This window comes from Ascaphus truei, unplaced genomic scaffold, assembly GCF_040206685.1.
Source record: "Ascaphus truei isolate aAscTru1 unplaced genomic scaffold, aAscTru1.hap1 HAP1_SCAFFOLD_282, whole genome shotgun sequence".
NCBI classification, from domain to species: Eukaryota; Metazoa; Chordata; class Amphibia; order Anura; family Ascaphidae; genus Ascaphus; species Ascaphus truei.
Genome location: NW_027455772.1, coordinates 470,542 through 487,414, shown reverse-complemented (window position 1 = coordinate 487,414; position 16,873 = coordinate 470,542). Strand labels below are relative to the sequence as shown.

Below are 16,873 nucleotides of genomic sequence, written 5' to 3'. Positions count from 1 at the left end.
TCTTTGCCACTGCGGGAAAAAAGTAGTAAAAAATGAAACATTTTCATTTGCTGCAAGGAATGCCATGTATATTTTCATTAGGGAAGCAAAAAATAAAAACACCCACAGCACCTGGTATTCCCAGGCAGTCTCCCAACCCAGTACTAATCAAGCCTCACCCTGCTTAGCTTCCGAGATCTGACGGGATCGGGCGCTTTCAAGGTAGTATGGCCGTAGGTGGAGATTGCTGTCTCATGATATCCTCTCATTCTTAAATCCATGAGCCTATATCTTGCTCCATGCATACACAGAGACTGAGAAAATGACAGGTGCACTCAAATGTACTATAGACGGAATTCTTGATGTCAGAATTCTATTTTGGAAGGTTGCATTGTGTTGAACTTTCAGAGGAAAAAACGATATATTTCTTTGCCACTGCGGGAAAAAAGTAGCAAGAAATGAAACATTTTCATTTGCTGCGAGGAATGCCATGTATATTTTCATTAGGGAAGCGAAAAATAAAAACCCCTACAGCACCTGGTATTCCCAGGCAGTCTCCCAACCCAGTACTAATCAAGCCTCACCCTGCTTAGCTTCCGAGATCTGATGGGATCGGGCGCTGTCAAGGTAGTATGGCCGTAGGTGGAGATTGCTGTCTCATGATATCCTCTCATTCTTAAATCCATGAGCCTATATCTTGCTCCATGCATACACAGAGACTGAGAAAATGACAGGTGCACTCAAATGTACTATAGACGGAATTCTTGATGTCAGAATTCTATTTTGGAAGGTTGCATTGTGTTGAACTTTCAGAGGAAAAAACGATAGATTTCTTTGCCACTGCGGGAAAAAAGTAGCAAGAAATGAAACATTTTCATTTGCTGCGAGGAATGCCATGTATATTTTCATTAGGGAAGCGAAAAATAAAAACCCCTACAGCACCTGGTATTCCCAGGCAGTCTCCCAACCCAGTACTAATCAAGCCTCACCCTGCTTAGCTTCCGAGATCTGACGGGATCGGGCGCTTTCAAGGTAGTATGGCCGTAGGTGGAGATTGCTGTCTCATGATATCCTCTCATTCTTAAATCCATGAGCCTATATCTTGCTCCATGCATACACAGAGACTGAGAAAATGACAGGTGCACTCAAATGTACTATAGACGGAATTCTTGATGTCAGAATTCTATTTTGGAAGGTTGCATTGTGTTGAACTTTCAGAGGAAAAAACGATATATTTCTTTGCCACTGCGGGAAAAAAGTAGTAAAAAATGAAACATTTTCATTTGCTGCAAGGAATGCCATGTATATTTTCATTAGGGAAGCAAAAAATAAAAACACCCACAGCACCTGGTATTCCCAGGCAGTCTCCCAACCCAGTACTAATCAAGCCTCACCCTGCTTAGCTTCCGAGATCTGACGGGATCGGGCGCTTTCAAGGTAGTATGGCCGTAGGTGGAGATTGCTGTCTCATGATATCCTCTCATTCTTAAATCCATGAGCCTATATCTTGCTCCATGCATACACAGAGACTGAGAAAATGACAGGTGCACTCAAATGTACTATAGACGGAATTCTTGATGTCAGAATTCTATTTTGGAAGGTTGCATTGTGTTGAACTTTCAGAGGAAAAAACGATAGATTTCTTTGCCACTGCGGGAAAAAAGTAGCAAGAAATGAAACATTTTCATTTGCTGCGAGGAATGCCATGTATATTTTCATTAGGGAAGCGAAAAATAAAAACCCCTACAGCACCTGGTATTCCCAGGCAGTCTCCCAACCCAGTACTAATCAAGCCTCACCCTGCTTAGCTTCCGAGATCTGACGGGATCGGGCGCTGTCAAGGTAGTATGGCCGTAGGTGGAGATTGCTGTCTCATGATATCCTCTCATTCTTAAATCCATGAGCCTATATCTTGCTCCATGCATACACAGAGACTGAGAAAATGACAGGTGCACTCAAATGTACTATAGACGGAATTCTTGATGTCAGAATTCTATTTTGGAAGGTTGCATTGTGTTGAACTTTCAGAGGAAAAAACGATAGATTTCTTTGCCACTGCGGGAAAAAAGTAGCAAGAAATGAAACATTTTCATTTGCTGCGAGGAATGCCATGTATATTTTCATTAGGGAAGCGAAAAATAAAAACCCCTACAGCACCTGGTATTCCCAGGCAGTCTCCCAACCCAGTACTAATCAAGCCTCACCCTGCTTAGCTTCCGAGATCTGACGGGATCGGGCGCTGTCAAGGTAGTATGGCCGTAGGTGGAGATTGCTGTCTCATGATATCCTCTCATTCTTAAATCCATGAGCCTATATCTTGCTCCATGCATACACAGAGACTGAGAAAATGACAGGTGCACTCAAATGTACTATAGACGGAATTCTTGATGTCAGAATTCTATTTTGGAAGGTTGCATTGTGTTGAACTTTCAGAGGAAAAAACGATATATTTCTTTGCCACTGCGGGAAAAAAGTAGCAAGAAATGAAACATTTTCATTTGCTGCGAGGAATGCCATGTATATTTTCATTAGGGAAGCGAAAAATAAAAACCCCTACAGCACCTGGTATTCCCAGGCAGTCTCCCAACCCAGTACTAATCAAGCCTCACCCTGCTTAGCTTCCGAGATCTGACGGGATCGGGCGCTGTCAAGGTAGTATGGCCGTAGGTGGAGATTGCTGTCTCATGATATCCTCTCATTCTTAAATCCATGAGCCTATATCTTGCTCCATGCATACACAGAGACTGAGAAAATGACAGGTGCACTCAAATGTACTATAGACGGAATTCTTGATGTCAGAATTCTATTTTGGAAGGTTGCATTGTGTTGAACTTTCAGAGGAAAAAACGATAGATTTCTTTGCCACTGCGGGAAAAAAGTAGCAAGAAATGAAACATTTTCATTTGCTGCGAGGAATGCCATGTATATTTTCATTAGGGAAGCGAAAAATAAAAACCCCTACAGCACCTGGTATTCCCAGGCAGTCTCCCAACCCAGTACTAATCAAGCCTCACCCTGCTTAGCTTCCGAGATCTGACGGGATCGGGCGCTTTCAAGGTAGTATGGCCGTAGGTGGAGATTGCTGTCTCATGATATCCTCTCATTCTTAAATCCATGAGCCTATATCTTGCTCCATGCATACACAGAGACTGAGAAAATGACAGGTGCACTCAAATGTACTATAGACGGAATTCTTGATGTCAGAATTCTATTTTGGAAGGTTGCATTGTGTTGAACTTTCTGAGGAAAAAACGATATATTTCTTTGCCACTGCGGGAAAAAAGTAGTAAAAAATGAAACATTTTCATTTGCTGCAAGGAATGCCATGTATATTTTCATTAGGGAAGCAAAAAATAAAAACACCCACAGCACCTGGTATTCCCAGGCAGTCTCCCAACCCAGTACTAATCAAGCCTCACCCTGCTTAGCTTCCGAGATCTGACGGGATCGGGCGCTTTCAAGGTAGTATGGCCGTAGGTGGAGATTGCTGTCTCATGATATCCTCTCATTCTTAAATCCATGAGCCTATATCTTGCTCCATGCATACACAGAGACTGAGAAAATGACAGGTGCACTCAAATGTACTATAGACGGAATTCTTGATGTCAGAATTCTATTTTGGAAGGTTGCATTGTGTTGAACTTTCAGAGGAAAAAACGATAGATTTCTTTGCCACTGCGGGAAAAAAGTAGCAAGAAATGAAACATTTTCATTTGCTGCGAGGAATGCCATGTATATTTTCATTAGGGAAGCGAAAAATAAAAACCCCTACAGCACCTGGTATTCCCAGGCAGTCTCCCAACCCAGTACTAATCAAGCCTCACCCTGCTTAGCTTCCGAGATCTGACGGGATCGGGCGCTGTCAAGGTAGTATGGCCGTAGGTGGAGATTGCTGTCTCATGATATCCTCTCATTCTTAAATCCATGAGCCTATATCTTGCTCCATGCATACACAGAGACTGAGAAAATGACAGGTGCACTCAAATGTACTATAGACGGAATTCTTGATGTCAGAATTCTATTTTGGAAGGTTGCATTGTGTTGAACTTTCTGAGGAAAAAACGATATATTTCTTTGCCACTGCGGGAAAAAAGTAGTAAAAAATGAAACATTTTCATTTGCTGCAAGGAATGCCATGTATATTTTCATTAGGGAAGCAAAAAATAAAAACACCCACAGCACCTGGTATTCCCAGGCAGTCTCCCAACCCAGTACTAATCAAGCCTCACCCTGCTTAGCTTCCGAGATCTGACGGGATCGGGCGCTTTCAAGGTAGTATGGCCATAGGTGGAGATTGCTGTCTCATGATATCCTCTCATTCTTAAATCCATGAGCCTATATCTTGCTCCATGCATACACAGAGACTGAGAAAATGACAGGTGCACTCAAATGTACTATAGACGGAATTCTTGATGTCAGAATTCTATTTTGGAAGGTTGCATTGTGTTGAACTTTCAGAGGAAAAAACGATATATTTCTTTGCCACTGCGGGAAAAAAGTAGCAAGAAATGAAACATTTTCATTTGCTGCGAGGAATGCCATGTATATTTTCATTAGGGAAGCGAAAAATAAAAACCCCTACAGCACCTGGTATTCCCAGGCAGTCTCCCAACCCAGTACTAATCAAGCCTCACCCTGCTTAGCTTCCGAGATCTGATGGGATCGGGCGCTGTCAAGGTAGTATGGCCGTAGGTGGAGATTGCTGTCTCATGATATCCTCTCATTCTTAAATCCATGAGCCTATATCTTGCTCCATGCATACACAGAGACTGAGAAAATGACAGGTGCACTCAAATGTACTATAGACGGAATTCTTGATGTCAGAATTCTATTTTGGAAGGTTGCATTGTGTTGAACTTTCAGAGTAAAAAACGATAGATTTCTTTGCCACTGCGGGAAAAAAGTAGCAAGAAATGAAACATTTTCATTTGCTGCGAGGAATGCCATGTATATTTTCATTAGGGAAGCGAAAAATAAAAACCCCTACAGCACCTGGTATTCCCAGGCAGTCTCCCAACCCAGTACTAATCAAGCCTCACCCTGCTTAGCTTCCGAGATCTGACGGGATCGGGCGCTTTCAAGGTAGTATGGCCGTAGGTGGAGATTGCTGTCTCATGATATCCTCTCATTCTTAAATCCATGAGCCTATATCTTGCTCCATGCATACACAGAGACTGAGAAAATGACAGGTGCACTCAAATGTACTATAGACGGAATTCTTGATGTCAGAATTCTATTTTGGAAGGTTGCATTGTGTTGAACTTTCTGAGGAAAAAACGATATATTTCTTTGCCACTGCGGGAAAAAAGTAGTAAAAAATGAAACATTTTCATTTGCTGCAAGGAATGCCATGTATATTTTCATTAGGGAAGCAAAAAATAAAAACACCCACAGCACCTGGTATTCCCAGGCAGTCTCCCAACTCAGTACTAATCAAGCCTCACCCTGCTTAGCTTCCGAGATCTGACGGGATCGGGCGCTTTCAAGGTAGTATGGCCGTAGGTGGAGATTGCTGTCTCATGATATCCTCTCATTCTTAAATCCATGAGCCTATATCTTGCTCCATGCATACACAGAGACTGAGAAAATGACAGGTGCACTCAAATGTACTATAGACGGAATTCTTGATGTCAGAATTCTATTTTGGAAGGTTGCATTGTGTTGAACTTTCTGAGGAAAAAACGATATATTTCTTTGCCACTGCGGGAAAAAAGTAGTAAAAAATGAAACATTTTCATTTGCTGCAAGGAATGCCATGTATATTTTCATTAGGGAAGCAAAAAATAAAAACACCCACAGCACCTGGTATTCCCAGGCAGTCTCCCAACTCAGTACTAATCAAGCCTCACCCTGCTTAGCTTCCGAGATCTGACAGGATCGGGCGCTTTCAAGGTAGTATGGCCGTAGGTGGAGATTGCTGTCTCATGATATCCTCTCATTCTTAAATCCATGAGCCTATATCTTGCTCCATGCATACACAGAGACTGAGAAAATGACAGGTGCACTCAAATGTACTATAGACGGAATTCTTGATGTCAGAATTCTATTTTGGAAGGTTGCATTGTGTTGAACTTTCAGAGGAAAAAACGATAGATTTCTTTGCCACTGCGGGAAAAAAGTAGTAAAAAATGAAACATTTTCATTTGCTGCAAGGAATGCCATGTATATTTTCATTAGGGAAGCAAAAAATAAAAACACCCACAGCACCTGGTATTCCCAGGCAGTCTCCCAACCCAGTACTAATCAAGCCTCACCCTGCTTAGCTTCCGAGATCTGACGGGATCGGGCGCTTTCAAGGTAGTATGGCCGTAGGTGGAGATTGCTGTCTCATGATATCCTCTCATTCTTAAATCCATGAGCCTATATCTTGCTCCATGCATACACAGAGACTGAGAAAATGACAGGTGCACTCAAATGTACTATAGACGGAATTCTTGATGTCAGAATTCTATTTTGGAAGGTTGCATTGTGTTGAACTTTCAGAGGAAAAAACGATATATTTCTTTGCCACTGCGGGAAAAAAGTAGCAAGAAATGAAACATTTTCATTTGCTGCGAGGAATGCCATGTATATTTTCATTAGGGAAGCGAAAAATAAAAACCCCTACAGCACCTGGTATTCCCAGGCAGTCTCCCAACCCAGTACTAATCAAGCCTCACCCTGCTTAGCTTCCGAGATCTGATGGGATCGGGCGCTGTCAAGGTAGTATGGCCGTAGGTGGAGATTGCTGTCTCATGATATCCTCTCATTCTTAAATCCACGAGCCTATATCTTGCTCCATGCATACACAGAGACTGAGAAAATGACAGGTGCACTCAAATGTACTATAGACGGAATTCTTGATGTCAGAATTCTATTTTGGAAGGTTGCATTGTGTTGAACTTTCAGAGGAAAAAACGATAGATTTCTTTGCCACTGCGGGAAAAAAGTAGTAAAAAATGAAACATTTTCATTTGCTGCAAGGAATGCCATGTATATTTTCATTAGGGAAGCAAAAAATAAAAACACCCACAGCACCTGGTATTCCCAGGCAGTCTCCCAACCCAGTACTAATCAAGCCTCACCCTGCTTAGCTTCCGAGATCTGACGGGATCGGGCGCTTTCAAGGTAGTATGGCCGTAGGTGGAGATTGCTGTCTCATGATATCCTCTCATTCTTAAATCCATGAGCCTATATCTTGCTCCATGCATACACAGAGACTGAGAAAATGACAGGTGCACTCAAATGTACTATAGACGGAATTCTTGATGTCAGAATTCTATTTTGGAAGGTTGCATTGTGTTGAACTTTCAGAGGAAAAAACGATAGATTTCTTTGCCACTGCGGGAAAAAAGTAGCAAGAAATGAAACATTTTCATTTGCTGCGAGGAATGCCATGTATATTTTCATTAGGGAAGCGAAAAATAAAAACCCCTACAGCACCTGGTATTCCCAGGCAGTCTCCCAACCCAGTACTAATCAAGCCTCACCCTGCTTAGCTTCCGAGATCTGACGGGATCGGGCGCTTTCAAGGTAGTATGGCCGTAGGTGGAGATTGCTGTCTCATGATATCCTCTCATTCTTAAATCCATGAGCCTATATCTTGCTCCATGCATACACAGAGACTGAGAAAATGACAGGTGCACTCAAATGTACTATAGACGGAATTCTTGATGTCAGAATTCTATTTTGGAAGGTTGCATTGTGTTGAACTTTCTGAGGAAAAAACGATATATTTCTTTGCCACTGCGGGAAAAAAGTAGTAAAAAATGAAACATTTTCATTTGCTGCAAGGAATGCCATGTATATTTTCATTAGGGAAGCAAAAAATAAAAACACCCACAGCACCTGGTATTCCCAGGCAGTCTCCCAACCCAGTACTAATCAAGCCTCACCCTGCTTAGCTTCCGAGATCTGACGGGATCGGGCGCTTTCAAGGTAGTATGGCCGTAGGTGGAGATTGCTGTCTCATGATATCCTCTCATTCTTAAATCCATGAGCCTATATCTTGCTCCATGCATACACAGAGACTGAGAAAATGACAGGTGCACTCAAATGTACTATAGACGGAATTCTTGATGTCAGAATTCTATTTTGGAAGGTTGCATTGTGTTGAACTTTCAGAGGAAAAAACGATAGATTTCTTTGCCACTGCGGGAAAAAAGTAGCAAGAAATGAAACATTTTCATTTGCTGCGAGGAATGCCATGTATATTTTCATTAGGGAAGCGAAAAATAAAAACCCCTACAGCACCTGGTATTCCCAGGCAGTCTCCCAACCCAGTACTAATCAAGCCTCACCCTGCTTAGCTTCCGAGATCTGACGGGATCGGGCGCTGTCAAGGTAGTATGGCCGTAGGTGGAGATTGCTGTCTCATGATATCCTCTCATTCTTAAATCCATGAGCCTATATCTTGCTCCATGCATACACAGAGACTGAGAAAATGACAGGTGCACTCAAATGTACTATAGACGGAATTCTTGATGTCAGAATTCTATTTTGGAAGGTTGCATTGTGTTGAACTTTCTGAGGAAAAAACGATATATTTCTTTGCCACTGCGGGAAAAAAGTAGTAAAAAATGAAACATTTTCATTTGCTGCAAGGAATGCCATGTATATTTTCATTAGGGAAGCAAAAAATAAAAACACCCACAGCACCTGGTATTCCCAGGCAGTCTCCCAACCCAGTACTAATCAAGCCTCACCCTGCTTAGCTTCCGAGATCTGACGGGATCGGGCGCTTTCAAGGTAGTATGGCCATAGGTGGAGATTGCTGTCTCATGATATCCTCTCATTCTTAAATCCATGAGCCTATATCTTGCTCCATGCATACACAGAGACTGAGAAAATGACAGGTGCACTCAAATGTACTATAGACGGAATTCTTGATGTCAGAATTCTATTTTGGAAGGTTGCATTGTGTTGAACTTTCAGAGGAAAAAACGATATATTTCTTTGCCACTGCGGGAAAAAAGTAGCAAGAAATGAAACATTTTCATTTGCTGCGAGGAATGCCATGTATATTTTCATTAGGGAAGCGAAAAATAAAAACCCCTACAGCACCTGGTATTCCCAGGCAGTCTCCCAACCCAGTACTAATCAAGCCTCACCCTGCTTAGCTTCCGAGATCTGATGGGATCGGGCGCTGTCAAGGTAGTATGGCCGTAGGTGGAGATTGCTGTCTCATGATATCCTCTCATTCTTAAATCCATGAGCCTATATCTTGCTCCATGCATACACAGAGACTGAGAAAATGACAGGTGCACTCAAATGTACTATAGACGGAATTCTTGATGTCAGAATTCTATTTTGGAAGGTTGCATTGTGTTGAACTTTCAGAGTAAAAAACGATAGATTTCTTTGCCACTGCGGGAAAAAAGTAGCAAGAAATGAAACATTTTCATTTGCTGCGAGGAATGCCATGTATATTTTCATTAGGGAAGCGAAAAATAAAAACCCCTACAGCACCTGGTATTCCCAGGCAGTCTCCCAACCCAGTACTAATCAAGCCTCACCCTGCTTAGCTTCCGAGATCTGACGGGATCGGGCGCTTTCAAGGTAGTATGGCCGTAGGTGGAGATTGCTGTCTCATGATATCCTCTCATTCTTAAATCCATGAGCCTATATCTTGCTCCATGCATACACAGAGACTGAGAAAATGACAGGTGCACTCAAATGTACTATAGACGGAATTCTTGATGTCAGAATTCTATTTTGGAAGGTTGCATTGTGTTGAACTTTCTGAGGAAAAAACGATATATTTCTTTGCCACTGCGGGAAAAAAGTAGTAAAAAATGAAACATTTTCATTTGCTGCAAGGAATGCCATGTATATTTTCATTAGGGAAGCAAAAAATAAAAACACCCACAGCACCTGGTATTCCCAGGCAGTCTCCCAACTCAGTACTAATCAAGCCTCACCCTGCTTAGCTTCCGAGATCTGACGGGATCGGGCGCTTTCAAGGTAGTATGGCCGTAGGTGGAGATTGCTGTCTCATGATATCCTCTCATTCTTAAATCCATGAGCCTATATCTTGCTCCATGCATACACAGAGACTGAGAAAATGACAGGTGCACTCAAATGTACTATAGACGGAATTCTTGATGTCAGAATTCTATTTTGGAAGGTTGCATTGTGTTGAACTTTCTGAGGAAAAAACGATATATTTCTTTGCCACTGCGGGAAAAAAGTAGTAAAAAATGAAACATTTTCATTTGCTGCAAGGAATGCCATGTATATTTTCATTAGGGAAGCAAAAAATAAAAACACCCACAGCACCTGGTATTCCCAGGCAGTCTCCCAACTCAGTACTAATCAAGCCTCACCCTGCTTAGCTTCCGAGATCTGACAGGATCGGGCGCTTTCAAGGTAGTATGGCCGTAGGTGGAGATTGCTGTCTCATGATATCCTCTCATTCTTAAATCCATGAGCCTATATCTTGCTCCATGCATACACAGAGACTGAGAAAATGACAGGTGCACTCAAATGTACTATAGACGGAATTCTTGATGTCAGAATTCTATTTTGGAAGGTTGCATTGTGTTGAACTTTCAGAGGAAAAAACGATAGATTTCTTTGCCACTGCGGGAAAAAAGTAGTAAAAAATGAAACATTTTCATTTGCTGCAAGGAATGCCATGTATATTTTCATTAGGGAAGCAAAAAATAAAAACACCCACAGCACCTGGTATTCCCAGGCAGTCTCCCAACCCAGTACTAATCAAGCCTCACCCTGCTTAGCTTCCGAGATCTGACGGGATCGGGCGCTTTCAAGGTAGTATGGCCGTAGGTGGAGATTGCTGTCTCATGATATCCTCTCATTCTTAAATCCATGAGCCTATATCTTGCTCCATGCATACACAGAGACTGAGAAAATGACAGGTGCACTCAAATGTACTATAGACGGAATTCTTGATGTCAGAATTCTATTTTGGAAGGTTGCATTGTGTTGAACTTTCAGAGGAAAAAACGATATATTTCTTTGCCACTGCGGGAAAAAAGTAGCAAGAAATGAAACATTTTCATTTGCTGCGAGGAATGCCATGTATATTTTCATTAGGGAAGCGAAAAATAAAAACCCCTACAGCACCTGGTATTCCCAGGCAGTCTCCCAACCCAGTACTAATCAAGCCTCACCCTGCTTAGCTTCCGAGATCTGATGGGATCGGGCGCTGTCAAGGTAGTATGGCCGTAGGTGGAGATTGCTGTCTCATGATATCCTCTCATTCTTAAATCCACGAGCCTATATCTTGCTCCATGCATACACAGAGACTGAGAAAATGACAGGTGCACTCAAATGTACTATAGACGGAATTCTTGATGTCAGAATTCTATTTTGGAAGGTTGCATTGTGTTGAACTTTCAGAGGAAAAAACGATAGATTTCTTTGCCACTGCGGGAAAAAAGTAGTAAAAAATGAAACATTTTCATTTGCTGCAAGGAATGCCATGTATATTTTCATTAGGGAAGCAAAAAATAAAAACACCCACAGCACCTGGTATTCCCAGGCAGTCTCCCAACCCAGTACTAATCAAGCCTCACCCTGCTTAGCTTCCGAGATCTGACGGGATCGGGCGCTTTCAAGGTAGTATGGCCGTAGGTGGAGATTGCTGTCTCATGATATCCTCTCATTCTTAAATCCATGAGCCTATATCTTGCTCCATGCATACACAGAGACTGAGAAAATGACAGGTGCACTCAAATGTACTATAGACGGAATTCTTGATGTCAGAATTCTATTTTGGAAGGTTGCATTGTGTTGAACTTTCAGAGGAAAAAACGATAGATTTCTTTGCCACTGCGGGAAAAAAGTAGCAAGAAATGAAACATTTTCATTTGCTGCGAGGAATGCCATGTATATTTTCATTAGGGAAGCGAAAAATAAAAACCCCTACAGCACCTGGTATTCCCAGGCAGTCTCCCAACCCAGTACTAATCAAGCCTCACCCTGCTTAGCTTCCGAGATCTGACGGGATCGGGCGCTGTCAAGGTAGTATGGCCGTAGGTGGAGATTGCTGTCTCATGATATCCTCTCATTCTTAAATCCATGAGCCTATATCTTGCTCCATGCATACACAGAGACTGAGAAAATGACAGGTGCACTCAAATGTACTATAGACGGAATTCTTGATGTCAGAATTCTATTTTGGAAGGTTGCATTGTGTTGAACTTTCTGAGGAAAAAACGATATATTTCTTTGCCACTGCGGGAAAAAAGTAGTAAAAAATGAAACATTTTCATTTGCTGCAAGGAATGCCATGTATATTTTCATTAGGGAAGCAAAAAATAAAAACACCCACAGCACCTGGTATTCCCAGGCAGTCTCCCAACCCAGTACTAATCAAGCCTCACCCTGCTTAGCTTCCGAGATCTGACGGGATCGGGCGCTTTCAAGGTAGTATGGCCGTAGGTGGAGATTGCTGTCTCATGATATCCTCTCATTCTTAAATCCATGAGCCTATATCTTGCTCCATGCATACACAGAGACTGAGAAAATGACAGGTGCACTCAAATGTACTATAGACGGAATTCTTGATGTCAGAATTCTATTTTGGAAGGTTGCATTGTGTTGAACTTTCAGAGGAAAAAACGATAGATTTCTTTGCCACTGCGGGAAAAAAGTAGCAAGAAATGAAACATTTTCATTTGCTGCGAGGAATGCCATGTATATTTTCATTAGGGAAGCGAAAAATAAAAACCCCTACAGCACCTGGTATTCCCAGGCAGTCTCCCAACCCAGTACTAATCAAGCCTCACCCTGCTTAGCTTCCGAGATCTGACGGGATCGGGCGCTGTCAAGGTAGTATGGCCGTAGGTGGAGATTGCTGTCTCATGATATCCTCTCATTCTTAAATCCATGAGCCTATATCTTGCTCCATGCATACACAGAGACTGAGAAAATGACAGGTGCACTCAAATGTACTATAGACGGAATTCTTGATGTCAGAATTCTATTTTGGAAGGTTGCATTGTGTTGAACTTTCTGAGGAAAAAACGATATATTTCTTTGCCACTGCGGGAAAAAAGTAGTAAAAAATGAAACATTTTAATTTGCTGCAAGGAATGCCATGTATATTTTCATTAGGGAAGCAAAAAATAAAAACACCCACAGCACCTGGTATTCCCAGGCAGTCTCCCAACCCAGTACTAATCAAGCCTCACCCTGCTTAGCTTCCGAGATCTGACGGGATCGGGCGCTTTCAAGGTAGTATGGCCGTAGGTGGAGATTGCTGTCTCATGATATCCTCTCATTCTTAAATCCATGAGCCTATATCTTGCTCCATGCATACACAGAGACTGAGAAAATGACAGGTGCACTCAAATGTACTATAGACGGAATTCTTGATGTCAGAATTCTATTTTGGAAGGTTGCATTGTGTTGAACTTTCAGAGGAAAAAACGATATATTTCTTTGCCACTGCGGGAAAAAAGTAGCAAGAAATGAAACATTTTCATTTGCTGCGAGGAATGCCATGTATATTTTCATTAGGGAAGCGAAAAATAAAAACCCCTACAGCACCTGGTATTCCCAGGCAGTCTCCCAACCCAGTACTAATCAAGCCTCACCCTGCTTAGCTTCCGAGATCTGATGGGATCGGGCGCTGTCAAGGTAGTATGGCCGTAGGTGGAGATTGCTGTCTCATGATATCCTCTCATTCTTAAATCCATGAGCCTATATCTTGCTCCATGCATACACAGAGACTGAGAAAATGACAGGTGCACTCAAATGTACTATAGACGGAATTCTTGATGTCAGAATTCTATTTTGGAAGGTTGCATTGTGTTGAACTTTCAGAGGAAAAAACGATAGATTTCTTTGCCACTGCGGGAAAAAAGTAGCAAGAAATGAAACATTTTCATTTGCTGCGAGGAATGCCATGTATATTTTCATTAGGGAAGCGAAAAATAAAAACCCCTACAGCACCTGGTATTCCCAGGCAGTCTCCCAACCCAGTACTAATCAAGCCTCACCCTGCTTAGCTTCCGAGATCTGACGGGATCGGGCGCTTTCAAGGTAGTATGGCCGTAGGTGGAGATTGCTGTCTCATGATATCCTCTCATTCTTAAATCCATGAGCCTATATCTTGCTCCATGCATACACAGAGACTGAGAAAATGACAGGTGCACTCAAATGTACTATAGACGGAATTCTTGATGTCAGAATTCTATTTTGGAAGGTTGCATTGTGTTGAACTTTCTGAGGAAAAAACGATATATTTCTTTGCCACTGCGGGAAAAAAGTAGTAAAAAATGAAACATTTTCATTTGCTGCAAGGAATGCCATGTATATTTTCATTAGGGAAGCAAAAAATAAAAACACCCACAGCACCTGGTATTCCCAGGCAGTCTCCCAACCCAGTACTAATCAAGCCTCACCCTGCTTAGCTTCCGAGATCTGACGGGATCGGGCGCTTTCAAGGTAGTATGGCCGTAGGTGGAGATTGCTGTCTCATGATATCCTCTCATTCTTAAATCCATGAGCCTATATCTTGCTCCATGCATACACAGAGACTGAGAAAATGACAGGTGCACTCAAATGTACTATAGACGGAATTCTTGATGTCAGAATTCTATTTTGGAAGGTTGCATTGTGTTGAACTTTCAGAGGAAAAAACGATATATTTCTTTGCCACTGCGGGAAAAAAGTAGCAAGAAATGAAACATTTTAATTTGCTGCAAGGAATGCCATGTATATTTTCATTAGGGAAGCAAAAAATAAAAACACCCACAGCACCTGGTATTCCCAGGCAGTCTCCCAACCCAGTACTAATCAAGCCTCACCCTGCTTAGCTTCCGAGATCTGACGGGATCGGGCGCTTTCAAGGTAGTATGGCCGTAGGTGGAGATTGCTGTCTCATGATATCCTCTCATTCTTAAATCCATGAGCCTATATCTTGCTCCATGCATACACAGAGACTGAGAAAATGACAGGTGCACTCAAATGTACTATAGACGGAATTCTTGATGTCAGAATTCTATTTTGGAAGGTTGCATTGTGTTGAACTTTCAGAGGAAAAAACGATATATTTCTTTGCCACTGCGGGAAAAAAGTAGCAAGAAATGAAACATTTTCATTTGCTGCGAGGAATGCCATGTATATTTTCATTAGGGAAGCGAAAAATAAAAACCCCTACAGCACCTGGTATTCCCAGGCAGTCTCCCAACCCAGTACTAATCAAGCCTCACCCTGCTTAGCTTCCGAGATCTGATGGGATCGGGCGCTGTCAAGGTAGTATGGCCGTAGGTGGAGATTGCTGTCTCATGATATCCTCTCATTCTTAAATCCATGAGCCTATATCTTGCTCCATGCATACACAGAGACTGAGAAAATGACAGGTGCACTCAAATGTACTATAGACGGAATTCTTGATGTCAGAATTCTATTTTGGAAGGTTGCATTGTGTTGAACTTTCAGAGGAAAAAACGATAGATTTCTTTGCCACTGCGGGAAAAAAGTAGCAAGAAATGAAACATTTTCATTTGCTGCGAGGAATGCCATGTATATTTTCATTAGGGAAGCGAAAAATAAAAACCCCTACAGCACCTGGTATTCCCAGGCAGTCTCCCAACCCAGTACTAATCAAGCCTCACCCTGCTTAGCTTCCGAGATCTGACGGGATCGGGCGCTTTCAAGGTAGTATGGCCGTAGGTGGAGATTGCTGTCTCATGATATCCTCTCATTCTTAAATCCATGAGCCTATATCTTGCTCCATGCATACACAGAGACTGAGAAAATGACAGGTGCACTCAAATGTACTATAGACGGAATTCTTGATGTCAGAATTCTATTTTGGAAGGTTGCATTGTGTTGAACTTTCTGAGGAAAAAACGATATATTTCTTTGCCACTGCGGGAAAAAAGTAGTAAAAAATGAAACATTTTCATTTGCTGCAAGGAATGCCATGTATATTTTCATTAGGGAAGCAAAAAATAAAAACACCCACAGCACCTGGTATTCCCAGGCAGTCTCCCAACCCAGTACTAATCAAGCCTCACCCTGCTTAGCTTCCGAGATCTGACGGGATCGGGCGCTTTCAAGGTAGTATGACCGTAGGTGGAGATTGCTGTCTCATGATATCCTCTCATTCTTAAATCCATGAGCCTATATCTTGCTCCATGCATACACAGAGACTGAGAAAATGACAGGTGCACTCAAATGTACTATAGACGGAATTCTTGATGTCAGAATTCTATTTTGGAAGGTTGCATTGTGTTGAACTTTCAGAGGAAAAAACGATATATTTCTTTGCCACTGCGGGAAAAAAGTAGCAAGAAATGAAACATTTTCATTTGCTGCGAGGAATGCCATGTATATTTTCATTAGGGAAGCGAAAAATAAAAACCCCTACAGCACCTGGTATTCCCAGGCAGTCTCCCAACCCAGTACTAATCAAGCCTCACCCTGCTTAGCTTCCGAGATCTGACGGGATCAGGCGCTGTCAAGGTAGTATGGCCGTAGGTGGAGATTGCTGTCTCATGATATCCTCTCATTCTTAAATCCATGAGCCTATATCTTGCTCCATGCATACACAGAGACTGAGAAAATGACAGGTGCACTCAAATGTACTATAGACGGAATTCTTGATGTCAGAATTCTATTTTGGAAGGTTGCATTGTGTTGAACTTTCAGAGGAAAAAACGATAGATTTCTTTGCCACTGCGGGAAAAAAGTAGTAAAAAATTTCAGAGGTGCCTATATTCAACCTCCTCCTGTTTGGATTTGAACTCACTATCTCTTCCAAGTATCAGCTTGAACACTGCACACCCCAACTCTGTGAGCCACAAGCTCACCATATAACATGCTGAGTGTTCTGAGGCCTGTATGATATATTTCTAAATGACATGGGAGGCATAAGTGTATTATTGTGACCGTTAAAAAAATACATTCTTGAAGAATTACCTTAAATGGAGAAATT

General features: G+C 42.0%; 41 non-coding genes across 41 annotated transcripts; all 41 read right to left on the bottom strand.

The window, feature by feature from the left end:
• Positions 1–99: 99 nt before the first annotated feature.
• Positions 100–218, bottom strand: LOC142482655 (5S ribosomal RNA). Its single transcript, XR_012796861.1, has one exon. It is a non-coding gene; the product is annotated as a 5S ribosomal RNA (ribosomal RNA).
• Positions 219–504: 286 nt separating this feature from the next.
• Positions 505–623, bottom strand: LOC142482861 (5S ribosomal RNA). The gene has a single exon (XR_012797060.1). It is a non-coding gene; the product is annotated as a 5S ribosomal RNA (ribosomal RNA).
• Positions 624–909: 286 nt separating this feature from the next.
• LOC142482828 (5S ribosomal RNA) lies at positions 910–1,028 on the bottom strand. Its single transcript, XR_012797028.1, has one exon. It is a non-coding gene; the product is annotated as a 5S ribosomal RNA (ribosomal RNA).
• Positions 1,029–1,314: 286 nt separating this feature from the next.
• On the bottom strand, positions 1,315–1,433 carry LOC142482654 (5S ribosomal RNA). The gene has a single exon (XR_012796860.1). It is a non-coding gene; the product is annotated as a 5S ribosomal RNA (ribosomal RNA).
• A 286-nt stretch (positions 1,434–1,719) lies between these two features.
• On the bottom strand, positions 1,720–1,838 carry LOC142482306 (5S ribosomal RNA). Its single transcript, XR_012796548.1, has one exon. It is a non-coding gene; the product is annotated as a 5S ribosomal RNA (ribosomal RNA).
• Positions 1,839–2,124: 286 nt separating this feature from the next.
• Positions 2,125–2,243, bottom strand: LOC142482305 (5S ribosomal RNA). The gene has a single exon (XR_012796547.1). It is a non-coding gene; the product is annotated as a 5S ribosomal RNA (ribosomal RNA).
• A 286-nt stretch (positions 2,244–2,529) lies between these two features.
• On the bottom strand, positions 2,530–2,648 carry LOC142482304 (5S ribosomal RNA). Its single transcript, XR_012796546.1, has one exon. It is a non-coding gene; the product is annotated as a 5S ribosomal RNA (ribosomal RNA).
• Positions 2,649–2,934: 286 nt separating this feature from the next.
• On the bottom strand, positions 2,935–3,053 carry LOC142482827 (5S ribosomal RNA). The gene has a single exon (XR_012797027.1). It is a non-coding gene; the product is annotated as a 5S ribosomal RNA (ribosomal RNA).
• A 286-nt stretch (positions 3,054–3,339) lies between these two features.
• LOC142482653 (5S ribosomal RNA) lies at positions 3,340–3,458 on the bottom strand. The gene has a single exon (XR_012796859.1). It is a non-coding gene; the product is annotated as a 5S ribosomal RNA (ribosomal RNA).
• A 286-nt stretch (positions 3,459–3,744) lies between these two features.
• LOC142482302 (5S ribosomal RNA) lies at positions 3,745–3,863 on the bottom strand. The gene has a single exon (XR_012796544.1). It is a non-coding gene; the product is annotated as a 5S ribosomal RNA (ribosomal RNA).
• A 286-nt stretch (positions 3,864–4,149) lies between these two features.
• Positions 4,150–4,268, bottom strand: LOC142482845 (5S ribosomal RNA). Its single transcript, XR_012797045.1, has one exon. It is a non-coding gene; the product is annotated as a 5S ribosomal RNA (ribosomal RNA).
• A 286-nt stretch (positions 4,269–4,554) lies between these two features.
• Positions 4,555–4,673, bottom strand: LOC142482860 (5S ribosomal RNA). Its single transcript, XR_012797059.1, has one exon. It is a non-coding gene; the product is annotated as a 5S ribosomal RNA (ribosomal RNA).
• A 286-nt stretch (positions 4,674–4,959) lies between these two features.
• On the bottom strand, positions 4,960–5,078 carry LOC142482826 (5S ribosomal RNA). Its single transcript, XR_012797026.1, has one exon. It is a non-coding gene; the product is annotated as a 5S ribosomal RNA (ribosomal RNA).
• A 286-nt stretch (positions 5,079–5,364) lies between these two features.
• Positions 5,365–5,483, bottom strand: LOC142482676 (5S ribosomal RNA). Its single transcript, XR_012796882.1, has one exon. It is a non-coding gene; the product is annotated as a 5S ribosomal RNA (ribosomal RNA).
• Positions 5,484–5,769: 286 nt separating this feature from the next.
• On the bottom strand, positions 5,770–5,888 carry LOC142482364 (5S ribosomal RNA). The gene has a single exon (XR_012796603.1). It is a non-coding gene; the product is annotated as a 5S ribosomal RNA (ribosomal RNA).
• A 286-nt stretch (positions 5,889–6,174) lies between these two features.
• LOC142482652 (5S ribosomal RNA) lies at positions 6,175–6,293 on the bottom strand. Its single transcript, XR_012796858.1, has one exon. It is a non-coding gene; the product is annotated as a 5S ribosomal RNA (ribosomal RNA).
• Positions 6,294–6,579: 286 nt separating this feature from the next.
• On the bottom strand, positions 6,580–6,698 carry LOC142482859 (5S ribosomal RNA). The gene has a single exon (XR_012797058.1). It is a non-coding gene; the product is annotated as a 5S ribosomal RNA (ribosomal RNA).
• A 286-nt stretch (positions 6,699–6,984) lies between these two features.
• LOC142482651 (5S ribosomal RNA) lies at positions 6,985–7,103 on the bottom strand. The gene has a single exon (XR_012796857.1). It is a non-coding gene; the product is annotated as a 5S ribosomal RNA (ribosomal RNA).
• A 286-nt stretch (positions 7,104–7,389) lies between these two features.
• On the bottom strand, positions 7,390–7,508 carry LOC142482825 (5S ribosomal RNA). Its single transcript, XR_012797025.1, has one exon. It is a non-coding gene; the product is annotated as a 5S ribosomal RNA (ribosomal RNA).
• Positions 7,509–7,794: 286 nt separating this feature from the next.
• LOC142482650 (5S ribosomal RNA) lies at positions 7,795–7,913 on the bottom strand. The gene has a single exon (XR_012796856.1). It is a non-coding gene; the product is annotated as a 5S ribosomal RNA (ribosomal RNA).
• Positions 7,914–8,199: 286 nt separating this feature from the next.
• LOC142482301 (5S ribosomal RNA) lies at positions 8,200–8,318 on the bottom strand. Its single transcript, XR_012796543.1, has one exon. It is a non-coding gene; the product is annotated as a 5S ribosomal RNA (ribosomal RNA).
• A 286-nt stretch (positions 8,319–8,604) lies between these two features.
• LOC142482844 (5S ribosomal RNA) lies at positions 8,605–8,723 on the bottom strand. Its single transcript, XR_012797044.1, has one exon. It is a non-coding gene; the product is annotated as a 5S ribosomal RNA (ribosomal RNA).
• Positions 8,724–9,009: 286 nt separating this feature from the next.
• On the bottom strand, positions 9,010–9,128 carry LOC142482858 (5S ribosomal RNA). The gene has a single exon (XR_012797057.1). It is a non-coding gene; the product is annotated as a 5S ribosomal RNA (ribosomal RNA).
• Positions 9,129–9,414: 286 nt separating this feature from the next.
• On the bottom strand, positions 9,415–9,533 carry LOC142482823 (5S ribosomal RNA). The gene has a single exon (XR_012797024.1). It is a non-coding gene; the product is annotated as a 5S ribosomal RNA (ribosomal RNA).
• Positions 9,534–9,819: 286 nt separating this feature from the next.
• LOC142482675 (5S ribosomal RNA) lies at positions 9,820–9,938 on the bottom strand. Its single transcript, XR_012796881.1, has one exon. It is a non-coding gene; the product is annotated as a 5S ribosomal RNA (ribosomal RNA).
• Positions 9,939–10,224: 286 nt separating this feature from the next.
• LOC142482363 (5S ribosomal RNA) lies at positions 10,225–10,343 on the bottom strand. Its single transcript, XR_012796602.1, has one exon. It is a non-coding gene; the product is annotated as a 5S ribosomal RNA (ribosomal RNA).
• Positions 10,344–10,629: 286 nt separating this feature from the next.
• LOC142482649 (5S ribosomal RNA) lies at positions 10,630–10,748 on the bottom strand. The gene has a single exon (XR_012796855.1). It is a non-coding gene; the product is annotated as a 5S ribosomal RNA (ribosomal RNA).
• Positions 10,749–11,034: 286 nt separating this feature from the next.
• Positions 11,035–11,153, bottom strand: LOC142482857 (5S ribosomal RNA). Its single transcript, XR_012797056.1, has one exon. It is a non-coding gene; the product is annotated as a 5S ribosomal RNA (ribosomal RNA).
• A 286-nt stretch (positions 11,154–11,439) lies between these two features.
• LOC142482648 (5S ribosomal RNA) lies at positions 11,440–11,558 on the bottom strand. Its single transcript, XR_012796854.1, has one exon. It is a non-coding gene; the product is annotated as a 5S ribosomal RNA (ribosomal RNA).
• Positions 11,559–11,844: 286 nt separating this feature from the next.
• Positions 11,845–11,963, bottom strand: LOC142482300 (5S ribosomal RNA). Its single transcript, XR_012796542.1, has one exon. It is a non-coding gene; the product is annotated as a 5S ribosomal RNA (ribosomal RNA).
• Positions 11,964–12,249: 286 nt separating this feature from the next.
• On the bottom strand, positions 12,250–12,368 carry LOC142482645 (5S ribosomal RNA). The gene has a single exon (XR_012796852.1). It is a non-coding gene; the product is annotated as a 5S ribosomal RNA (ribosomal RNA).
• A 286-nt stretch (positions 12,369–12,654) lies between these two features.
• On the bottom strand, positions 12,655–12,773 carry LOC142482299 (5S ribosomal RNA). The gene has a single exon (XR_012796541.1). It is a non-coding gene; the product is annotated as a 5S ribosomal RNA (ribosomal RNA).
• Positions 12,774–13,059: 286 nt separating this feature from the next.
• On the bottom strand, positions 13,060–13,178 carry LOC142482644 (5S ribosomal RNA). The gene has a single exon (XR_012796851.1). It is a non-coding gene; the product is annotated as a 5S ribosomal RNA (ribosomal RNA).
• A 286-nt stretch (positions 13,179–13,464) lies between these two features.
• Positions 13,465–13,583, bottom strand: LOC142482856 (5S ribosomal RNA). Its single transcript, XR_012797055.1, has one exon. It is a non-coding gene; the product is annotated as a 5S ribosomal RNA (ribosomal RNA).
• A 286-nt stretch (positions 13,584–13,869) lies between these two features.
• On the bottom strand, positions 13,870–13,988 carry LOC142482822 (5S ribosomal RNA). The gene has a single exon (XR_012797023.1). It is a non-coding gene; the product is annotated as a 5S ribosomal RNA (ribosomal RNA).
• A 286-nt stretch (positions 13,989–14,274) lies between these two features.
• Positions 14,275–14,393, bottom strand: LOC142482643 (5S ribosomal RNA). Its single transcript, XR_012796850.1, has one exon. It is a non-coding gene; the product is annotated as a 5S ribosomal RNA (ribosomal RNA).
• Positions 14,394–14,679: 286 nt separating this feature from the next.
• LOC142482642 (5S ribosomal RNA) lies at positions 14,680–14,798 on the bottom strand. The gene has a single exon (XR_012796849.1). It is a non-coding gene; the product is annotated as a 5S ribosomal RNA (ribosomal RNA).
• Positions 14,799–15,084: 286 nt separating this feature from the next.
• Positions 15,085–15,203, bottom strand: LOC142482854 (5S ribosomal RNA). The gene has a single exon (XR_012797053.1). It is a non-coding gene; the product is annotated as a 5S ribosomal RNA (ribosomal RNA).
• A 286-nt stretch (positions 15,204–15,489) lies between these two features.
• Positions 15,490–15,608, bottom strand: LOC142482821 (5S ribosomal RNA). The gene has a single exon (XR_012797022.1). It is a non-coding gene; the product is annotated as a 5S ribosomal RNA (ribosomal RNA).
• Positions 15,609–15,894: 286 nt separating this feature from the next.
• Positions 15,895–16,013, bottom strand: LOC142482674 (5S ribosomal RNA). Its single transcript, XR_012796880.1, has one exon. It is a non-coding gene; the product is annotated as a 5S ribosomal RNA (ribosomal RNA).
• A 286-nt stretch (positions 16,014–16,299) lies between these two features.
• LOC142482376 (5S ribosomal RNA) lies at positions 16,300–16,418 on the bottom strand. Its single transcript, XR_012796615.1, has one exon. It is a non-coding gene; the product is annotated as a 5S ribosomal RNA (ribosomal RNA).
• Positions 16,419–16,873: the final 455 nt, after the last annotated feature.